A 21,312-nucleotide genomic window follows, 5' to 3' on the forward strand; every position below is an offset into this window, starting at 1 on the left:
TATTTGGATATTAATATTTTATAAGCTTCAGACAGTTAAAAGTGTTGATGGTTTACTTTTGAGTCCAGTCAGATACCAGATACTACTGGCTCACAGGAACCCACATGGACAAGACATATTTGCATAATGTATCATCTGAAATAGGTGCATGTCAGAGCAGTTACAATCCAAATATAGAATTTGGAATTGAAGTTCAACTGAGCTAAGTGTTATCACAGATGGGCCACACATACTTTGTAGTTCTAACCTTGATCAGGTTGTATGTTTTGTTGTTTTTGAGAAATGGTCTGTATAATTAATGTAATATTGTAAAAAAAGGAATATAGGGGAGTAAAGTATCAATGACAGGAAAAATGTTACATGATGGCAGGGTCCATTTTAGTATTAGAGTACTGTAATTTTATTTTTATATATATATATATATATATATATATATATATACCGTATGTATATATATAACGTATGTGTATATATATATATATATATATATATATATATATAATATATATATAAATATGTGTGTGTATATATTATATGTATATTTTTTCTGTCTAAAAGGGACGTTACTATATGATAAATTAGCATATCTATAACAAGCTGACTAGAAAATATTACACAAATTAACCCCTGTGTAAGGAGGTTACTATGAAATCTTGGGAGATTATGGTGAAATCCCACAGTAAAGAGAAGTGTGAACTCACCACTAATGAGGCTGATTGGCATTTTTTTTTTAGCCTACAAAATGAAGAGATTACAGGTGATATTTCCTAACCAGACTTTCACAGACCTACCAGCTATCACAATTTGAGAGGGGCTGTCCTTAATTCTGAGCTCTGTCCTCCTTACCCTCTAAAACATATCTCCTGATTTGAAATATTTTCCTTGGCCCTGCCTACTAACCACTCAAGCATGCCCATGAACAATGACCACCCTGACGCACCCACAGTCCTGCAGTTGTTAAAGGGACAGTGTACTAAGGTTTTTTTTTATGTTTTTTCAATTGTACATTTCACATGCTGGAGCGTCTCCTTTAAATTCATTTTGTATTTTGAAAAAGCTGGTTTTGCCTGTTGTAACTCAAACTATACTGACAAGGTCAATAGTTAAGTTCTGGTTATAGAAATGCAATACAAACAATAAGGTTTAGAAGTAATTACACTCCCAGTGGGGATGGTATACTAAAATGTTAATTTTATTGTTCTCTCTAAATATTGGTCTCACTGTGTATGCAGATAAAATAATGATGATTTTGTGTAAATATATAGAGATATGCTAATAAGGTCTGCTCTGTCTGCAAGCACAGCCTATTTCATTGGTTTGTGGTTTCAATTAGCAGATGCAGCTATTTCACATACAAAAATATAACTAAAGGGTTAATTTCCCATACATTTTTAACACTGCAGTTGGCATAACAAATCATTGTAAACAATTTAAGGGGAAAACAACTTTATAGTACATATTTTTAACTAATGAAACACTGGAAAAGCTTGGTAAAGTGATTCTTAATGACTTTTGAATATGACTTTGCCTTTACAATAAAGCTCATTAGCAACTTCAATAAATGCTCATTAGCATTGATTACTCTAGCCCACTGTTTTAAAAACCTGTCCTATGGCCACATTTTCAGGATAACCTTGGGTGAGAGCAGGTAAAATAGCCATGTTTACTAATCAGCTGATTGTTTCACCAGTGCTCTAGTTCAGATATCCTCAAATTCTTGCCTGTTAGGGAGGCATTAGGACAGGTTTGGAAACCAGTGCTCTAGCCTAATGGCTTTAGGAAACAAGCTTGCAAAATAAATTATGTAAATAGTCTCCATTTCTGTAACATCTATAGCTGTGTAACACATGATATCTCACAGTATCAAGCAAGAACCACAAGCAATGAAGAAAAAAACACTTGCAACATGGTTTATGTAAATGTTTGTAATTGTGATATATTTGCATTTTTTGTTTCTTTGTGCTAAAGTCATTTTGCTGAATTTCATGAGCGGTGTCATGAAGAACTTATCGCAGGCGTTCCAGGGAGTTTTAGAGGTGGGTCTGGAAATGTTTAACTACACCTGGGCATTGCTTTATAGAGAGAGAGATTTTTTTTTCTTTTTAATTAGCATGTTTTGTAAGGTTTTCAAAGCATTTTTTTTTGGTATCAGTATTCTTCACAATGGAACTTGCATTAAAAAGAAAATGATTACATTATTTTACTAGGTAATGGTAAAAATCTGTGAAATGCAAATTTTTCGAGTTGCAGTACATTTTTTTTACACAAGATGTTAATTTCACAAAAGGGTTTTACACAGCTGAATGTATTCATGGTTTGAGACATAGAGAGAGGTTGGGGTCAAGGCGAGTGGGAACGCATAGGAACGGAGTTCCTGCATTATTTTTGCAGGAGGAACTAAGTTCCATCTGGAAAGAGAACATAAACACTTCAGTAAACACTGCTGCTGCTAGTGGGAAGTGCTGGGTACAGCCTGGTAAGAGGGATTGTGAGATCCTCTAGTAATGGGAAGTAACACTTCCTACATACAATACATTAAATGCAAGCTTTTCAGCAGTCCTGTTGTGTGATCACCCCGCACACTGTGGAACACATGGTGCTTACATTTCTGTGTGGCTTGCTTATGAGCCTATTAGGATAGCCTCTTTGTTTAAGGCGTTTGGTAAGCTGATCTGCTCTAGCCTGGTACTCACATTACTACAGTTCCTCTTAAGGTGGGTATATTGCCTTTTCGCAACCGCATACGGCACGAAATCAGGATGACATGACTTTGCATGTAGGAGGGCATTGCCCGCTATGGGCTTCCTATAGACATCCAAAGTTATATTACCATCCCTACCTCCCATCAGAGTTACATCAAGATAATTGATAGAAACCTTCTGAAAATAAAAAATAAACTTTAAATTTAAGTCATTAATATTAAGCCAGTCTACAAAACGGGTAGGTTCCAAAAGGTCTCCCTTAAAGATGAAAATAAGATCATCAATATACTGTATCTTTTTAAAAAAAGCTAATTGACTCTCTAAAGGGGTTCCCATCTGCAAAAATGTGAAACAGCTCCCACCAACCCAAATACAGGTTGGCACATGAGGGGGCAAATGTGGCCCCCATCGTTGTTCCACACTTCTGGGGAAAGAAAGTACCCTAAAACTTAAAAAAGTTGTGTGTTGAAAGAAAACTTGTGACCTCTTGGAAATCTGTAGTGAAATCTGAATATTCTCGCAGGAAAAAAAACGTATAGCTTTTAAACCCTTTGAGTGTGGTATGGAGGAGTAGAGCGAGAGTACGTCGATAGGCAGCCATGAGTGTTTTATAGGGTCCCACTTGAAGTCCTTTGTCAAATTTAGTATATGTTTTGTGTCTCTCAAATAGCTATTTAGTTTAATTACAAACTCAATTACACTTTACTGACCATTACAAATGAAGAACAAGACTTGGGGGTAATTATTTCAGATGATTTAAAATTTAGTAAACAATGTAGTATTACAGTGAGTAAGGCCAGAAGAATGCTTGTATGTATTAGAAGAGGTATTTGCAGCAGAAATAGTAAGGTTCTTATGCCACTTTACAGATTATTAGTTAGGCCTCATCTTCAATATTGTGTGCAATTCTGGAAGAAGAATTCTTTAGAAGGATATAAACAAACTTGAATCTGGGCAAAGGAGGGCTACCAAAATGGTACATGGTTTAAGAAATAAAACATACCTGGAGAGGCTCAAAGACCTAAATTCAATATGTATAATTTAGAGGAGAGAAGGGAAAGAGGTGTTATGATAGCCACTTTCAAGTATGTTAAAGGGCTTAGTAAAAACTAAGCCAGTGTGTATTTTACATAAAAAGGAAAATTCAAGAACAAGGGGTCATGATCTCAAGCTGAAGGGTAGTATATTTAGGAGTAATTTGACAGAAAGGGTGATTGATTCATAAAATAAACTTCCACAAGAGGTAGTAATGACATTATGACAAACACTGTGGGGGACTTTAAGAATGCCTGGGACAAGCATAAGGCTATCCTACGAACAAGATAAGTTTAAACTTTTAGGAAATATTAGGCAGATTTGCTGGGCCTATGGCTCTTATCTGCCGTCAATATCTATGTTTCTATGTAAACACATAAATATGTATGTATACATATATATAGTAGTTAGGAAACACACCATAAACTGCAACCTCCTGGTGCACTGCTACATATAGAGTATACACAATCCTAGTAAACCCCCACCTGGCTGGAGTGGGAATACCAAAAAAACAGGCAACACAGGATTCTTTGAATAAGTCTTTTTATGTAAGTTTGCAAAAAAACAGGGCCTTAACCCATAACATTTCGGCTCTCGCAGGAGCCTTTCTCAAATGGAGGCAGTTAAGACATACATACCACCACCAAAAACCCTTCCTATATACCTATAACTAAATTACCTTAACCCTATTCAGGTGTTCCCCTGTTGAACCGCTCGCCAAGCCATCCAATGATGTCATCAGTCATCGCCGGCATAAGTTCTCTCTCCCCCCTCTTTTGCTCTCTCTCTACTCTCTTTTGCTCTCTCTCTCCTCTCTTTTGCTCTCTCTCCCTCCTCTCTTTTCCTCTCTCTCCCTTCTCTCTTTTGCATTCTTTCTTTCCCCCCTCTCTTTTGGTCTCTCCCCCTCTCTTTTGCTCTCTCTCTCCACCTCCTAACTTTTGCGCTCTCTCCCCTCTGTTTTGTGCTCTCTCACTTGACCATACCCTCACCATGGCCGCCCCCGTTAGCCACACCCCACCACGCGTTCTCCAGCCTGGCCACGCCCCATCTTGGCCCTCTTGCCCGACCACGCCCCTCATCGCGCCTGCCAGCCATGCCCCATCACGGCACGTCCGTCGGTCATGCCCCCATGACACGCCCGGCCTTACCCCCATCACGGCCCTTCCATCCGACCACGCCCCACCATCAGAGCTTCCGCACACCTTCTCTGCTGCTCAAGGCCAGGTATATTTGTCCTTGTGCAGTCTCTTCTGCTCATGACTGCATCTGACAAACATACCTGGCCTTTTATTATATAGGATATGTAGCATTATTTAATTTATGGTATAAAACAAAAACAATATTAAAAAACTATTGCACCAATAAGGTATTTCACATTGGCTAAACATATGCAAAAATAGTGGGGTAGTGGGTGGGATCAAAAGTGGCGAGTATCATTTTGGGCTGGCTAGTAGCTTAGGGCTTGAAATTTTGACACCCTGTGTCAATTAGCCTGTGGCCCAGCACTCCAACCAGGGTGGTATATCAAAGACCTGGGTGCAATCCTCCAAAGTAAAAAGTATATGAATCCATGTAGAAAAGGGCACTCTCAGGATTTGTACATAAGCCCAATTTTTGCTTTATTAGTAGTATCAACAGAACATGGTCAACATTTCTGCCCTGATTCAGGCCTTCATCAGGACATTTATAATCTGAAAAATAAACACACAACACAAAAACTAATATAGTAAATACCTAAATGTGGACAAACAACAAAACCACCCATCACCCATCACCAACCTATACATAAAAGATTAAAACCAATATCAGAAGAATTCTGCAATGTACCAGAAGAGACAGACAATTAACAGCCAGCATCGCTATTCAGTTGTATGAAGCCTGTCAGAGTATCAGCTCATGGCTGACAAGGCAGACCAATGCAGAACAGATTAGATCGACAACCACGCTGGTAAACAAGTTCAAACCCGCAAAAAAAACAAAATATACTGTTACAGGACAAGCCCTAATTTAACATGGGTAAAAACTTTTAATCTGGATGCGCCAAGCATGTGGAAAGATCCATACAGTATGTAAATCGATGCGTATACAAGTATCATGGGGTCACCCAGAGACAGCACGGGGGGAGATAGTAAATGGTGTATATTGAACCAGCCAATGGTTATAATAGAGCATCAATAACTCTTTGATTGGTGAGAGAGAGAGAGAGAGAGAGAGAGAGAGAGAGAGAGAGAGAGAGAGAGAGAGAGAGAGGGAATTATGTTAGCGTGGTCATGATATTCAAATGCGCGTGTTGGATAAGCGAGCAGATGACAACTTTTTACTTTCAACTAATTATATGTGCGCTACATGACGTGTGCAAAAACCTGAACTTCTAGTGGAGTCAACAGGGGAGCAGGAGTGCAGACTACGGCTTCACTCGTAATCTAGGCCTAAAACAGTAAATTTATCAATTATGTTAATTAATCCATAACCAAAACTTTCTTATTAAATACAAAATTATTTTTAATATTACTCTAGAACCATAAGATTTAAAGCTTTTAAGTTTTTTTTAAAGGTACATGAAACACATTTTTATTTTATTTCATGATTCAGATAGAGCATACAATTTTAAATAACTTTCCAATGTACTAATATTATCAAATTTGCTTCATTCTCTTGGTATCCTTTGTTGTAGAAGCAGAAATGCAACATTGGGAGCTAGCTGAACATATTTGGTGAGCCAATGACAAGAAGCATATAAGTGCAGCTTCCAATCAGCAGCTAGCTCCCTGTAGTGCATTGCGGCTGAGAATATGTAGATATGCTTTTCAACAAATGATAACAAGAGAACAAAGTAAATTACATAACAGAAGTAAGTCTGAGTAATGATGGATTTGAAAATCTATTGAAGGTATTCTTTAATAAACATGCTGAAAATAGTGTACTTTTCTGTGCTTTAATTATATTGTATTAACAATCTCTGTGAGTTTGACAGATATGAAATATATATGATTCTTTATTTTTACTTTCAAATTAAATTAATATATTTTAGTTATACATTACATACGTTGGGCTAGATTACGAGTGGAGCGCATAATAGAGCTCCCGCTCGAGCAATACATTGCTAAACAGAGGCTTTTTGCGTGTGTCGGGTAGTAATCGTATTATGAGTTGAAAGTAAAAAGTTAGCGCACAAGCAAAAACCCGACGCACGCTAATAGTAGAACTATAATGACCACGTTAACGCATTCCCTCCCTAGACTTCAGTGGACCGCCTTAATATATATAAAAAGTAAATTAGAAAGTTGTTTAAAATTGCATGCTCTATCTGAATCATGAAATACACACTTTGGGTTTCATACCCCTTTAAACCCTGGGCGTACATCTTACCATTATTTTTTAATAAAATTTATTTTATTATTAATAAAGGCTGCCTATCTAAATATGTGTAGTTTTATAGAGTTGTCCTAGTATGGATCATATATTTACTGTTTTTATGGGGTTATTAATCCCAGGCAGTAAATGAATTTTTCAAATGAACATTATTTTTATTAATTTTAGAAGGTGTGTTTTTTTTACTGTTTTTTTACGGCATCATTGTTGCGTATTTATTTGAATGTTTGGCCATACAGTGATCGTTAGGGTACCTTCATTATGTATGCAAAATCAAATATTGATTTTATTAAAATAAACACCTGTTTGTAAGATAAGTATGTCCATCTAAACATGACATACGTGTAAGTGCTTTGAAGACCCTGATATGTTAGTGTCTTAAACATATGTGAGTGGACAGCTGGTTGATACATATACAATATGTCCATTAGACAGTTAGGTGTTTATTACAGGATTTGTGAAAATGAACAGTGTAAATGTATAATTGGCATATACACTGTCTCATTTGAATTAGTTATTGAGAAGATTGGATACTGGAAACTACAAGCCAGTGAGTCCAACAGAATAAATAGGAAGCTAAGTATAATAAATAAATAAATAAATAAATAAATAAATAAGTGTTACATATATACCCTTTACAAATAAGCAAAAGAAGTGAGTTACCAATATGGAGGATGAAGAAAGATTCAATCTTTTAACTCTTTTTCACCCTTCCTGCACCAAGTTTTTGAGTCTTACACACCTGAGCAATCATCTACAATCAGGGGTATAGACTAAAAATTGTACTTGAATGTCAATTGGGCAATTGATTCCTTCAGAAACAACAGCAAATTTCACACATCTCAGTTTTATTCTCAAAGTTTAGGAAACTTAAATCTGATGGAAACATTAGCCACATTAGATGCCTTAAAGGGCAGAGTCTGCATACATATCCAAAATATTAATATAATTCTAATAAAAAAAAAAAACTAAGACAAAATAATTATTGGCCGAAGCATGGGTTGTTTGTAAACTGTTAGAGTATCATGGAAGAGATGGGTGTTAGTGGTGGAACTTAATTGTCCTTAATTGTCCTTCAAGGGATAAAAGAAATGTTGTATGAAATTTATATTTTATACATCTGCAAAATAATAATAATTAAACAAACATATCCTACACAATTATTTTTTTTTATTATTTTTTTTTTAAACCAGCTTCATTAAACATAAAGTAGAGTCAGAAATACAACAACAAAAAAAGGAAATCACATTACATAACACTGTCTGTTGTACAAATATTACACCATATGACAAAAGAACGTATAAGACTTAAACACAATAGAGTTCACGTTTGTCTACAGCGTCTTATAGTCAAATTTGAAAGAACAAACAAGTCCGTAAGATTGTATTTCCAAGTGATGTTAGAGTCGAAGGGGAAAACAAAACACCCCCTCGGAGCTGTAAAGCGTGGTATTAATTGGTTTTTCATTTTCATACAGATAAAGAAATATATGGAGACAAATGGTCAAGTATAGAGAAATAAAAGAAAAAGAAAAAGGGGGAAAGAAGAGAAGGAGCCATACATCATGAGAGGGGGAAGGAGAGAAGGGGAGAAAAAAAAAAAAGAAAGAAAGAAAGAAAGGGGGGAGGGGGGTTACGGGGAGAAGGACGCTCGGCTGACCACACTCGCATCTGAAGTGTATCGCAGAGAATGTTATAGTGGGGTTTGATCGGGAATTGAGGTTAAGAAGACCTCACAATGAGGTACCTTTCCATACTGCCAGCATCATATCATGTGACACCAATTGGTTGATTTTAAAGTAATGCAGCCTCTCCAGTTTTAGTAAATCATCCACTGAGGCAAACCACTCATTGAGGGAGGGGATCTGTTTGGATTTCCATTTCCGAGGGATTAGTCGCTTAGCTCCTGTGATCATTATCAGGAGAAGGGCTCTGGCAAAGTCATTTTTGATCTTAGTAATCTGTAACAATAGTAGGGTCTCAGGGGCATCAGGTATCGGAGTTTGTACCTTATGAGACATTGTCTTAAGCACTGCCGACCAGAAATCTCTCAGTAAGGGGCAAGACCACCAGATATGCATAAGAGAGCCTAGCTCTCCGCAGCCCCTCCAACAGTAGGGGCTCGCCGATGGAAAGTATCTGTGCAGTCTCACCGGGGTGTGATACCACCTGGTTAATAATTTCAGGTGTATTTCCTGGACCACTGCCGATACTGATGAACGCCTCGCCAGGGCGAATGATCTCAGCCACTCGTCCTCCTCAACAATGCTGTTGAGGTCCCTAATCCAAGTTAATGTAAAGGAGGGGAGCTGAATGTCTGGAGGTATAAGTAAGAGTATGTATACTTTTGATAATCCAACACAATTTTAGTAGTAGTTAATGCAACCTCTTCATATCGACTTTAGCTGGACAAATCACCCTGTGTTACTTGTATATTCAACTAAAGATAAGACATACACAGAGCAATCATGGCTCAGCAGCATAATCTTTGTGGCACAAAATGCTGGAATGCAGACACTTTGCATTCTCTTGTGCCTTTAACAAATTAGATTTTTTAATTTATGAGTATGATGACAACTATAGGGACAGATTAGTAACAAACTTCAAGGCCCTTTTCAAAAAAACAATCTATACAGTTTCCTTCACTTTCCAGATATATTTTTTGAACTAGTATGGGTCCTGACAGATAGCTATATCCAGCTAGCAACATAAGACAAGGATCATCTCTACATCAATAAAGCTCCACCGCTCCAGGTAGGTCATTCCTGATGTATAGCTTTTCTTCCAATTGAGGGTGCATGGGCTACCAAACTACAACACTCATAAGACCAAAGCTGGATTGGCCTTCTACCAGCAGATAGAGCTGACAAGCTACAAATTAATGAGGTCATGTTGCTGGTGAGGTGATGCAGCTGTATCACCTCTTTATTCTCCGTTAAACTTTATGAATTAAGGTCATAAAGTATTTCCTTATAAGTTTTATTTCCTAGACCATGTGCCATTTGAGTTGCCCTCCTTTGAATGGTTTATAGTGTCTGGTCAAGTCACACTGTGAAACAGTGACACATAGTTTTAAAGGTCCTCTCCAGATCACTATGGATACTCATTTTAACACTGTGAAATTGGTTATAGGGTCAGTAGCTGACCTACTCTACAGAACAGTAAAAGTTAAAAAGCAGGAAAGATATAAGAAGAGGAAAAATAGTTCCTATAATAAAGTAACATAAAAAGAGACAGATCACACAGAATCCACATTAGCCCATGATGGCACTCAAGAACAAACATCAAGCTCAAACAAAGAATTAGATATTCCAGGTACATCACAGGGAAAAACTAGACTGACTACATTAGTAAAAACACCTATCGACACCATTACCCCAAAAAAAGGATTTGCCCCTTCGATATCTAAGCAGGATAAAAACATAACAATGAATAAATAGAAGCAGTAATTACTTTAATAAATATACAACTATCACATTCTCAACTAAGCTTAAATAAAGGAATGCCATTTGCACCCTCCACAAGTTTTGATTTGTTTTCAACAATTTTAGACATTAATGCTTTAGTAAGGAAAATAAATTAAAAATTTTTTTTTTTTGCACCAGAGAGCACGAACTTGCACACAATACCATCATAAACTTCTACACAAGACACTAGTAATAAAGCGCTTATTTTCACAAGAGCACACGAGAGTATGGGGCTGGACATCAATATAACATCACAAACTCACTTACAAGAGTCCACTGATGCAACTCACACTATAGGCATACAATTCACGGGCATATGTGATTTTCATTACATGCACCCACTTTGAGAATTCAAAGTGAGTTAAATTCAATTCCCACTGTACATCTGTACATACTACTTCACATGAGAGATCTTATTTCTATCCAGTACATAGTAGAAGTGAGCCGATTGAGATGTTCTTGTTGTGGAACATGTAATATAAAAGCACATAGTAATATAAAAGAAACATATAACACTAACAAGGAAAATCTAACATCAGGAGAGAGGAGAGCTCTAAATCTTCTTAAAAACAACCAGGATATAGTTATCATTCCAGCAAATAAGGGAGGATCAATAGTAGTCTTGAATAAGACTGATTTTAGAGCAGAAGTCATCTCTTAACTTTCAAATAATGACATATATCAGAGACTCACCTTTAATCCTACAGAAAAATTCAAAAGGTAATGAATACACTTTTAGATTCAGCAGAAGAGGAGGGTCTAATTAAACATTAACTAGTGGAACGTTGTTGAATAGATCATCCCATAATTCCCACCTTCTGCATAGTTCCAAAAATACATAAGACCCTAGATAAATCATCTGTTCGGCCCATAGTGGCAAGTAGAGGGTCACAATGTGAGAAAGTGGGTGATTGGTTGGACAATGTCTTACAACCCATAGTTAGGTCCCTTCCAAGATATACAAGAGAGAGCGCGCATTTGAAACAGCAATTAAGTGAAATCAAATGGAATAAAGATTACGAATGGCTTACAATCAATGTCTCATCCCTATATTTCAGCATCCCTCATAGGGAAGGTTTAATAGCTCTAGATTACATGCTGAGTTGCATACTACTTTTCCTGATAGATTTTTTTTTTGTATACAAATAACAATTTTTTTACTAACACACAATTACTTTGTCTTTGAGGGGACATATTACCTTCAAAGATGTGGAACAGCAATGGGGGCAGAATTTTCCCCCACAAACGCCAGCATACAGTATATATGGGATATTTTGAAACACAACACATCTTTGAAGGTGACCTTAGCCAAAAACACAAAATTGTAACATATGGTCAGTTTATTGATGATTTGTTACTAATTTACTAAGACAACAATACTTCAACTGTACAAGACCGGATAGAACATTTCAATAACAATAATCTAAATCTTTCATTCACATTCAAGGTAAGTGACACCATGATAGAATATCTAGATCTGAATCTAGAATATGATCAATTTAATAATATAGTCATTACTAGCTACAGGAAACCACTATCAAGAATACCATATTAAGAGCAGACTTGTGTGATGCTCCACATATGAGAAAAAAAGGCATTCTGAAAGGCCATTTCTGCGTATTCACCAGAATTGTACTACATTGAAGATGTACAGAAAGCAAGCAAAAGATTTTTCTGAAAGGTTGCCTGCAAGGGGCTGCAATATATACATACTTAATAACATCAATCAGGAAGTAGCCAGTCTAAATAGAGAGAATTTATTAAATAACAACAATATTAACAAAAAAGAAGAATTAAAAACAGACAAAAGACTTACGGCTAGATTATGAGTTTTGCTGTAAGAGGGGTGCGTTACTAACTTGCATATTATTCTCACCGCTCACTTTCCTACAGCGCTGGTATTACAGGTTTTTATAAACCCGGCGTTATTAGGCAAGAAGTGAGCATAGAGCAAAATTGTGCTCCATACCGCACTCCAATACCAGCACTGTTTAAGTCAGCGGTGAGCTCGTTGTACGTGCTCGTGCACGATTTCCCCATAGACATCAATGGGGAGAGTTGGCTGAGAAAAAGTCTAACACCTGCAAAAAAGCAGCGTAAAGCTCAGTAACGCAGCCCCATTGATTCCTACGAGGAAACACAATTTATGTTTACAAATAACACCCTAACATGAACCCCGAGTCTAAACACCCCTAATCTTACACTTATTAACCCCTAATCTGCCGCCCACGACATCGCCGACACCTACATTATATTTATTAACCCCTAATCTGCCGCTCCGGACATCGCCGCCACTATAATAAACATATTACCCCTAAACCACCGCACTCCCGCCTCGCAAACACTAGTTAAATAATATTAACCCCTAATCTGCCGCCCCTAACATCACCGCCACCTACCTACATTTATTAACCCCTAATGTGCCGCCCCCAACGTCGCCGCCACTATACTAAATTTATCAACCCCTAAATCTAAGTCTAACCATAACCCTAACACCCCCTAACTTAAATATAATTAAAATAAATCTAAATAAAACCTACTATTAATAACTAAATAATTCCTATTTAAAAATAAATACTTACCTTAACTAATAGTTACATTGTAGCTAGCTTAAGGTTTATTTTTATTTTACAGGCAAGTTTGTATTTATTTTAACTAGGTTGAATTGTTACTAAATAGTTATTAACTATTTACTAACTACCTAGCTAAAATAAATACAAATATACCTGTAAAATAAAACCGAACCTAAGTTACACTAACACCTAACACTACACTACAATTAAATAAATTACCTATTAATATTTTAGTGTTTGCGAGGCGGGAGAACCTCGGTTTAGGGGTTAATAGGTAGTTTATGGGTGTTAGTGTACTTTTTAGCACTTAGTTATGAGTTTTATGCTACAGCTTTGTAGTGTAAAACTCATAACTACTGACTTTAGAATGCGTTACGAATCTTGACGGGATAGGGTGTACCGCTACCTTTTTGTCCTCCCAGGACAAGCTTGTAATACCAGCGCTATGGAAGTCCCATTGAAAAAAGTCTATACGCAATTTGCGTAAGTAGATTTGCGGTAAGGCCAAAAAAGTGTGCGGTGCCCCTAAATCTGCAAGACTCGTAATACCAGCGGTAGTGAAAAATAACCTGACAACGCTGCTTTTTCACCTTAGCGCAAAACTCGTAATCTAGCCATTATTTTGTAACGCAATATTGTAATCAATGTTACTCTATCTGTAATATAATTAGGACATATCTACCAGTGCTTAATGAGGATATCACTCACACACAAACTTGATAAAGGTATAAAATATGTAGCTAACAGGGCTTCCAATATAGGGGATACCATTAGGAAGAGATTCCACAAAGGTTAATCTCTAGCACAAAATTGGCTCACATCCATAAAAGGTTACTACAAATGAGGCTGTATCCCATGCAAAAGCTGTCTACACACCAACAAATCTTTAACATATACTTCCACTCAGACTAATAAAGTGAATTACATCAAAAATAGAATAGACTATACATCAGCATATGTAATATACCTTATAACATGCAAATCTTGCCTCCAACAATATGTAGGTGTCACAACACATCCCCTAAAAGATAGGATCAGGGAACATTTTATTTCCATAGATGAAGAGATTACAAGAACTCCAGAAGCTAGCTAAACACTTCCACCAACATGGACTAGGAGCAAGGAAATTATCATTTTTAAGCATTGAGCATATTGAATAAGATCCACTAGGAGGAGATAGGCTAAAGAATCTACTAAAAGAGACGTCTATTGGATTTTTACATTGGAAAAAAGAATACCACAAGGTATTAATCATAGATATGAAGTGAATCAGTTTGTGAATTAAAAACCTAGAACTTCAAAGTACATAGAGAATACAGATCAGCTATGTTACAAGTGTATAACTACACATATTTTGACGAATAATATTTAAATAGCAGAGCAAGATTCATCGGGGTAGAATAATACATTACAATTACAAACACATTGTTACATACCATTTATCCATAAAATAAAAATATGATTATGGAGCTAATTTAACAGTAAAGGGAACAAGCTATATGGTCCTTACATTTACAAATGTTTTGTATATAAGTAAATTAATCCTTAGAGTAGTTATTGTTCGCTTTACATATATATATATACATATATATATATATATATATATATATATATATATATATATATATATATATATAAAAGACAAAAATATCATATAAATAAATTGTATAACAATGTATTAAAAATTCCACAAAAGATATCTCTCTATCCATATCTAAAAAAAGTCAGTCAAAAGACAAGATAGGATATCTATTGAATCATTATTTAATTTGATCATTTTTGTCAAACTCATAAAGCATATAATCTTTTTATAATAACACACAGCAATATAGGAAAATATATTTAAATATGTAATAGTATGTGTAAATATTACGAGACAAGCCAGCAAAAAAACTATTAGCAAGTATTTATATCTCCAAAATCTACTGTTTCTAATTAGTAATGTTTATTTTTTTATATTTTAGTTTTTTTATTATTATTGTTATTATTTCATAATATTATTTTATCTGCTATTGTCCTTTCAGAAAATCTAATTTAACTTACACTAGAGGAGCCAATGGCGGTATTTGTTTCTAGACAATTGTATACCATTTTATCACAACTGTCCTCATCGGCTTGCACACTATATTTATGATCGTCCTCCTCATTGACTTGCACATTATATTTATGGCGTCAGTTCTTAAGGAACATAATTTTTAGTTGTACGTCTCTAACCTAAATGCACTAGTATTGAGGACTCTGTCACCCATTTTTTCAAATTTCTACTCCACAATGGGTCCTGGTGCAAATATATTTTGGGTTCCCCAAATGTAACTCAGCAATTAGCAACGGTAATAATATACATGCTTCTATGTATAATGATTTTGCAGTTTAAGAAACAGCATATGACAACTGCATCCTAACCTGACTCTCATACAACTGCTTGCACAAGAGCAAGGTACAGAGTTGCATAAGGAAATTCTCGTGCAATAAATGCAGGGGGCAAATGGCACCTCACTATCCCCAACATCAGATGTACAGGTTTCCTCTTTCTGAACTTTCTTCACCAGCTTGTTATTAAATATGGCTTTTTGTCTTCTGACTTGACATGACTCAGTTGGGACCGGGCAGTTTTTTTAAGTAATACAATTAAATACATGATTAAAGGCTAGATTATTATTGGCTCTCTAACACAGTTGCACGTAAGTGAAAAGTGGTTTACCGCGGCTCTTTAAGCATGTCAGAAGTAGTGTGCGTGTTACAAGTTTAAAGTAAACATGTTTGCTAAAGCGCAATTATACTTAACGCGTCAGGATAGCGTGACTTCGGAGTTCTGGTTTACTGTTACACTTGACTAAAAAGTTGAACAAAACACATCAAAAATACATTTAAAAAGTACAGTTACACTCATAATTACACAATCTAATAAAATTATTTTAAAAAATTGCAATCAAAAGTTATAACGATTCAAAGACATGAGGTCTCAGGTGTTAGAAAAAAAAAACTGCAAGGGGCTTTAAAATTATGATGCATACATACACATGTCTAAATATGTATATATATGTATATATATATATATATATATATATATGTGTGTGTGTGTGTATATATATATATATATATCTATATCTATCTATATATATATATATATATATATATATATATATATATATTAGAGAGGTATATACACATGTAAACACATAAATACATAGGTATATATATAAAGACACGCACACACATATATAAATATATATATATATATATATATATATATATATATATATATATATTTATATTAGTGCATTGGAGCCCTTTGCAGTCAAGTGGAGGAAAACATGTTAAATCATATTTATGCAATATCAATATTTAACAAAAGGGTTTAACTTTGTATTTACAATAAATATTTCACATTCCAATGTTTTTGGAACGTGAACAGGTAAGGGGAGCTGTAAATATTAACAATACTCAGTGTATGAGTGTAAATTTATGAGTGTTCGGATAGGCACAAATTTACAATGTGTTTAGAAAAACATTCAGTGTGTCAAATATAGTCAAAACTTGTGATAAAATTGGTAATGATTGCCTGACACCCTTATAAGGCCAGTGATAAAAAAAAAATAATAAAAAAGGGTGTAAATAAATAGTGAGGGGAGCTGTATAACAATATATTAAAATTAATGAGTCGTTGAAGTGTTAAAGCAAATTATTACTGGTTTTCTGGGTATGGTATTTAATGTACTAAAAAACAGACTAAATATACTGATAAACGAATAGTAGTCTATAAAATCATAATAATGACCAATAAAATTAATTAAACAAATGGTAATATTTATTTTAAAACATTTAATATAAAGGAAATGCTGAGAAATTCATACATTAAAATAATCCTAAAAATAGTGATAAAAAATCTTAATTATAAAACTCTAAATTGATGGTCTGATGAGATACAGAACTGTTGTTAGTAACTTATCTAAAAAGTAGCAGGTTCAATAGAAACAACGATATCACACTGCAGTGGATAAAAGATACTAGAAAAAAATATATGGTATCTTTAATAACAATCTTCCGGTAGGAGACTTAGGAAAACCGGGTATATTGCTTGAAAGTCACGTAACTACAAAAGTCAAAAATACGAAACAGTATGTTCCAAATTGAGCTTATATGATACAACTCAGGTTATGAGTAATGGAAAGTATCGGTTTGTGAAAAAATAAAAGGTGTTACCTTTGTTGTTCTTCTATGAAAAGGTAGTATGACAGTAAATGATCGTAGGCTGTGTTGAATTTGAGACCTACGGGTTACCTTTGGGTTACCTTTAACTTCCGGGTCATATGTGTTATCCTTGCTGTTATGTTGAGGGTTTTTGGAGCAAGATGATTGGATAGAAGTGCCAAGCCTCTATGTATCCTCCAAATTTAGTAAGTAGGCTAGTGTGAGCTTTTCTTTTTATAGTAAAAATGGAGTTAGCTCTTTATTAGCTACCCTCGCAGCTTACAAATAAAGAGATATCGATGAGTGTTGGTCCGTAATGTTGATCCGTCTGCTATTAGTAATACTATCGCAGCTTCAAAGAGCAGTTTTTGTGAGTTATATTCCAAAAGGAGGATGTATATACTAATACTGGTAACTCAAAACGTAAAATCCATTAGAAAGCAGTCTGATATGGGCACATCTACGCGGTTCGGCCGGAGCCTTTATCAAGATGCCCAAATTGTCTCAAAGTGAATCTTATAAAGGGTTGTAGTGTATCCCTATTGGTGAATCAAACTTTTGTATTAGCCTATAGTGTCGCTCTCCAAATTGTGTTGGAATAAAGCGCAGCTGCTACATTTAGTTAGAGAGATTTGACGTGATATACACTGTAATATACGCCCAAAGGAACCTGTCCTAAATGTATAAATAAGTAGCATAAAGATTATATACAAAGGACATATACCAAGAATGAGTGTGTGCTGAAAACAATTAAAAATACATAAAGACATTTTATATGAATAAATGACGATAACTTAACAAAATGAACAAGCATAAATATGGATACATATGTAAAAAAAGGGATGAAGTGTAGTGATTTAAGGAGTGGGATAAAGAATATTTTTTAGGTGTGGGATAAAAAAAATTTAAGGAGTGGGATAAAAAATTTTTTACAGAGTGTTTTATTTTATTTCATTTTAAGATAGTAATCATTAAATAGACAATGGGAAGCAATCTAGTGAAGAATAATTGATTGCAGTGACCGCATTTGATAAGTTTAAATAGACTTTAGTGTACCATTGAAATGTGAAAAAGGGGAAAAACAAATAAGAAAAAAAATTTTTATGAATAAATTTTGTAGATAATTATATGAAATAATGTGTTAATATATGAGGGAAATTTGTATGTTCTTATATCTGATTAATTATTATAGCTTGGTTTGTTGGGTGACATTGTATCGTTTGTATACATAAAAAATCAGTTAAATTGTTGACGTATTATATTTACAAATATTCTTTTAAAACTTTTAATGAAATTAAACGTGGTTTCTTGTAGGATATTTTGTGAGATCTGTATTTATGAAAATCATAGGATTACATGGTTTTAGCGCAGCTAGAATGATCTAGATGAAAATGTCTAAAATTAATGAAGGTAATTAAAGAATCTAAATTTATATTTCAAATTTGTAGGATCTAAAAAAATTTTGATTGAGATATAGGGCCTGATATTTCAAAAGTTACCAATAAAAAAATTCTAGATATGATATCTTAATATGTGTTTGATCTAGATTAGGAAGTTGAGATCAAACTCCATATTTAGCCCGTGTGGATGTAAAATTTTGAATGCATAAATGTATTCTGCTTCCTTCCTTAACAGATAATGTTCTATATTACCCCCTCTAGGGCTCACAAAATCTTTTTTGACTCCCCAAAATTTCATATGACTAGTATTACCTTGGTGGACCTCTGTAAAATGTTTGTATAAATTTGTATTAGTTGCTTTATGTTCTATGTGGTGAAGATGTTCTCTTATTCTATCCTTTAGCTTTCGGCTTGTTTGGCCAAAATACTGATGGCCGCATAAACATTGAATACAGTAGATAACATTTTTGTCAGAACAGCGTATGATTTCTTTAATATTGATTTAATGGTCATTGTTGTTGGATTTAATAGTTTTAATTTTTTATTTTTTAAATTCACTGGGTGATAATATATTTTTTTAGGTTTTTAACTTTTTAAAAAATGATATCTGGATGATTTTTTATTCTTTGTCCCAGAATTTGAACTTGTTTAATATAGTGCCAGTGTTTAGTGAGGATTTTTTTGATTTCATGATGATGACTATATTGTGTTATGAATGGAATAAAAAATGGATCTTCTCTTTTATGGTTAGAACGTGGTTTAGGTTTGGAGTTCAATATTAGATCTCTGTTAATTTCTTGGACTTCTTCCTTAGCTTTTTTTTAAAATATGAGGGTTATAACATTTTTCTTTAAATCTTTGTGTTAGTGGGTTATCTTTCTCACAAAATGCAATACTCAAAGAAAATTTTATAAAGGTGGCCTTTAGGTGGTACCTATACCCGGCTAGACCGGGAGGTGGAAATAATCCACTTACCAAATTATGTTATAGAAGGTGTGGAGAAACAGTGACATACACACACATGTGGTGGGACTGTAGATACATTAAGGAAATTTGGGACCATACCTCTAACCTAATAAGCGAGGTCTTTCAGAAGAGGGTGACTTTAACTATGGAACAGGCATTACTCCACTTCCCGATTGGGGAATTCACCAAACACAATAAAAACTAGTTATGTGGATCTGTACTATAGTTAGACTGAGTATTGCCCAATTTTGGAAGAGCATCCCTCCTAGTTTTGAACAGGTAAAACAAAAAATGACTTATCACTTTGACAAAGCGAGTGCAGTAGCCGAAGCCCTAAATAATAGGGAAGCATTCTTGTTGCAATGGGAACCTTACATTCACTACTACGAGGCCTCTAGGAGGGGGGAGAGAGCAGGAAATGCGGATCATGCCATAGATAAATAGTAATAGCAAGTATAAATGCGACTTTAATATAATTACTTCATAAAAGAGAATTCTGTACAAGTAATGTTGGATTAATTGGATTATTGATTTTTGTATGTGCAAATACCTAAATAAAAATATTTCAAAATAAATCTTTGTGTTAGAATTTCAGATTGTGATGAAAATTGGTTAATATCTGAGCAATTTTTTCGGATTCTGAGATATTGACCTTTAGGAATGTTTGTTTTCCATTTAGTTAAATGGCAGCTATCGTTGTGGATATAGTTGTTAGCATCGTTTTTTTTTAAAAATGTTCTCGTCTTTATTTCCCTTTCTATGATTTCTATTTCTATATCTAAGAAATGGATTAAATTTGTGCTGAATTCATATGTAAAATTGAGACCTAGTGAGTTTGTGTTCATATCCTCTATAAATAGTTCTAATAATTCAGATTCCCCTTTCCAAATAATGAAGAGATCATCTATGTACCGATAATAGTGCACAAGGTTCACCCCCATTGTCCCTCATAGATGAAACTATTTAAAAAAAAAACATAAAAGATTAGCATAACTGGGGGCGAACCTTGTGCACATTGCTGTACCTTTAACATGCAGGTATATATCTCCATTAAAAATAAATGAGTTATTATAAAGTATAAAGTTAATGCAATTTAGTATAAATTTATTTTGGTCTTTGTTTAAATCAGGGTCTTTATCCAGATAGTATTTAGTTGTCACTAAAAGGTAGTTGTCTTTCCATGATACGGTTTTTAAAATGTTAAGTAATTGGGTAGAATCTTTAAGGTAAGAAGGAAGAAGTGTGATGTAATTTTGTAAGAAAAAATCGACATATTGGGAGAGGCTTGAAATGAGTGATCCTATACCTGATATAATTGGGCGTCCAGGGGGTCTAGTGAGATTTTTATGAATTTTGGGCAGAATGTAAAATGTAGGGGTGATTGGGTTTTTAATATTTAAAAATTCATATTCATTTTTTGTTAGTAGCCCTATGTTGAATGCTTCTACTAGTGTTCCTAGTTTTTGTGTTTGGTTTTTAATAGGGTAATTTAAAAGTTTTTTGTATGTTGTTTCATCTTGTAAAAGTCTATTTGATTCTTCAAGGTAGAAGGAAGTGTCCTTTATCTGCAGGTTTTATTGTTATGTTTTTATTATTTTTCACAATAC

The sequence above is a fragment of the Bombina bombina genome, chromosome 1 (assembly GCF_027579735.1).
Source record: "Bombina bombina isolate aBomBom1 chromosome 1, aBomBom1.pri, whole genome shotgun sequence".
NCBI classification, from domain to species: Eukaryota; Metazoa; Chordata; class Amphibia; order Anura; family Bombinatoridae; genus Bombina; species Bombina bombina.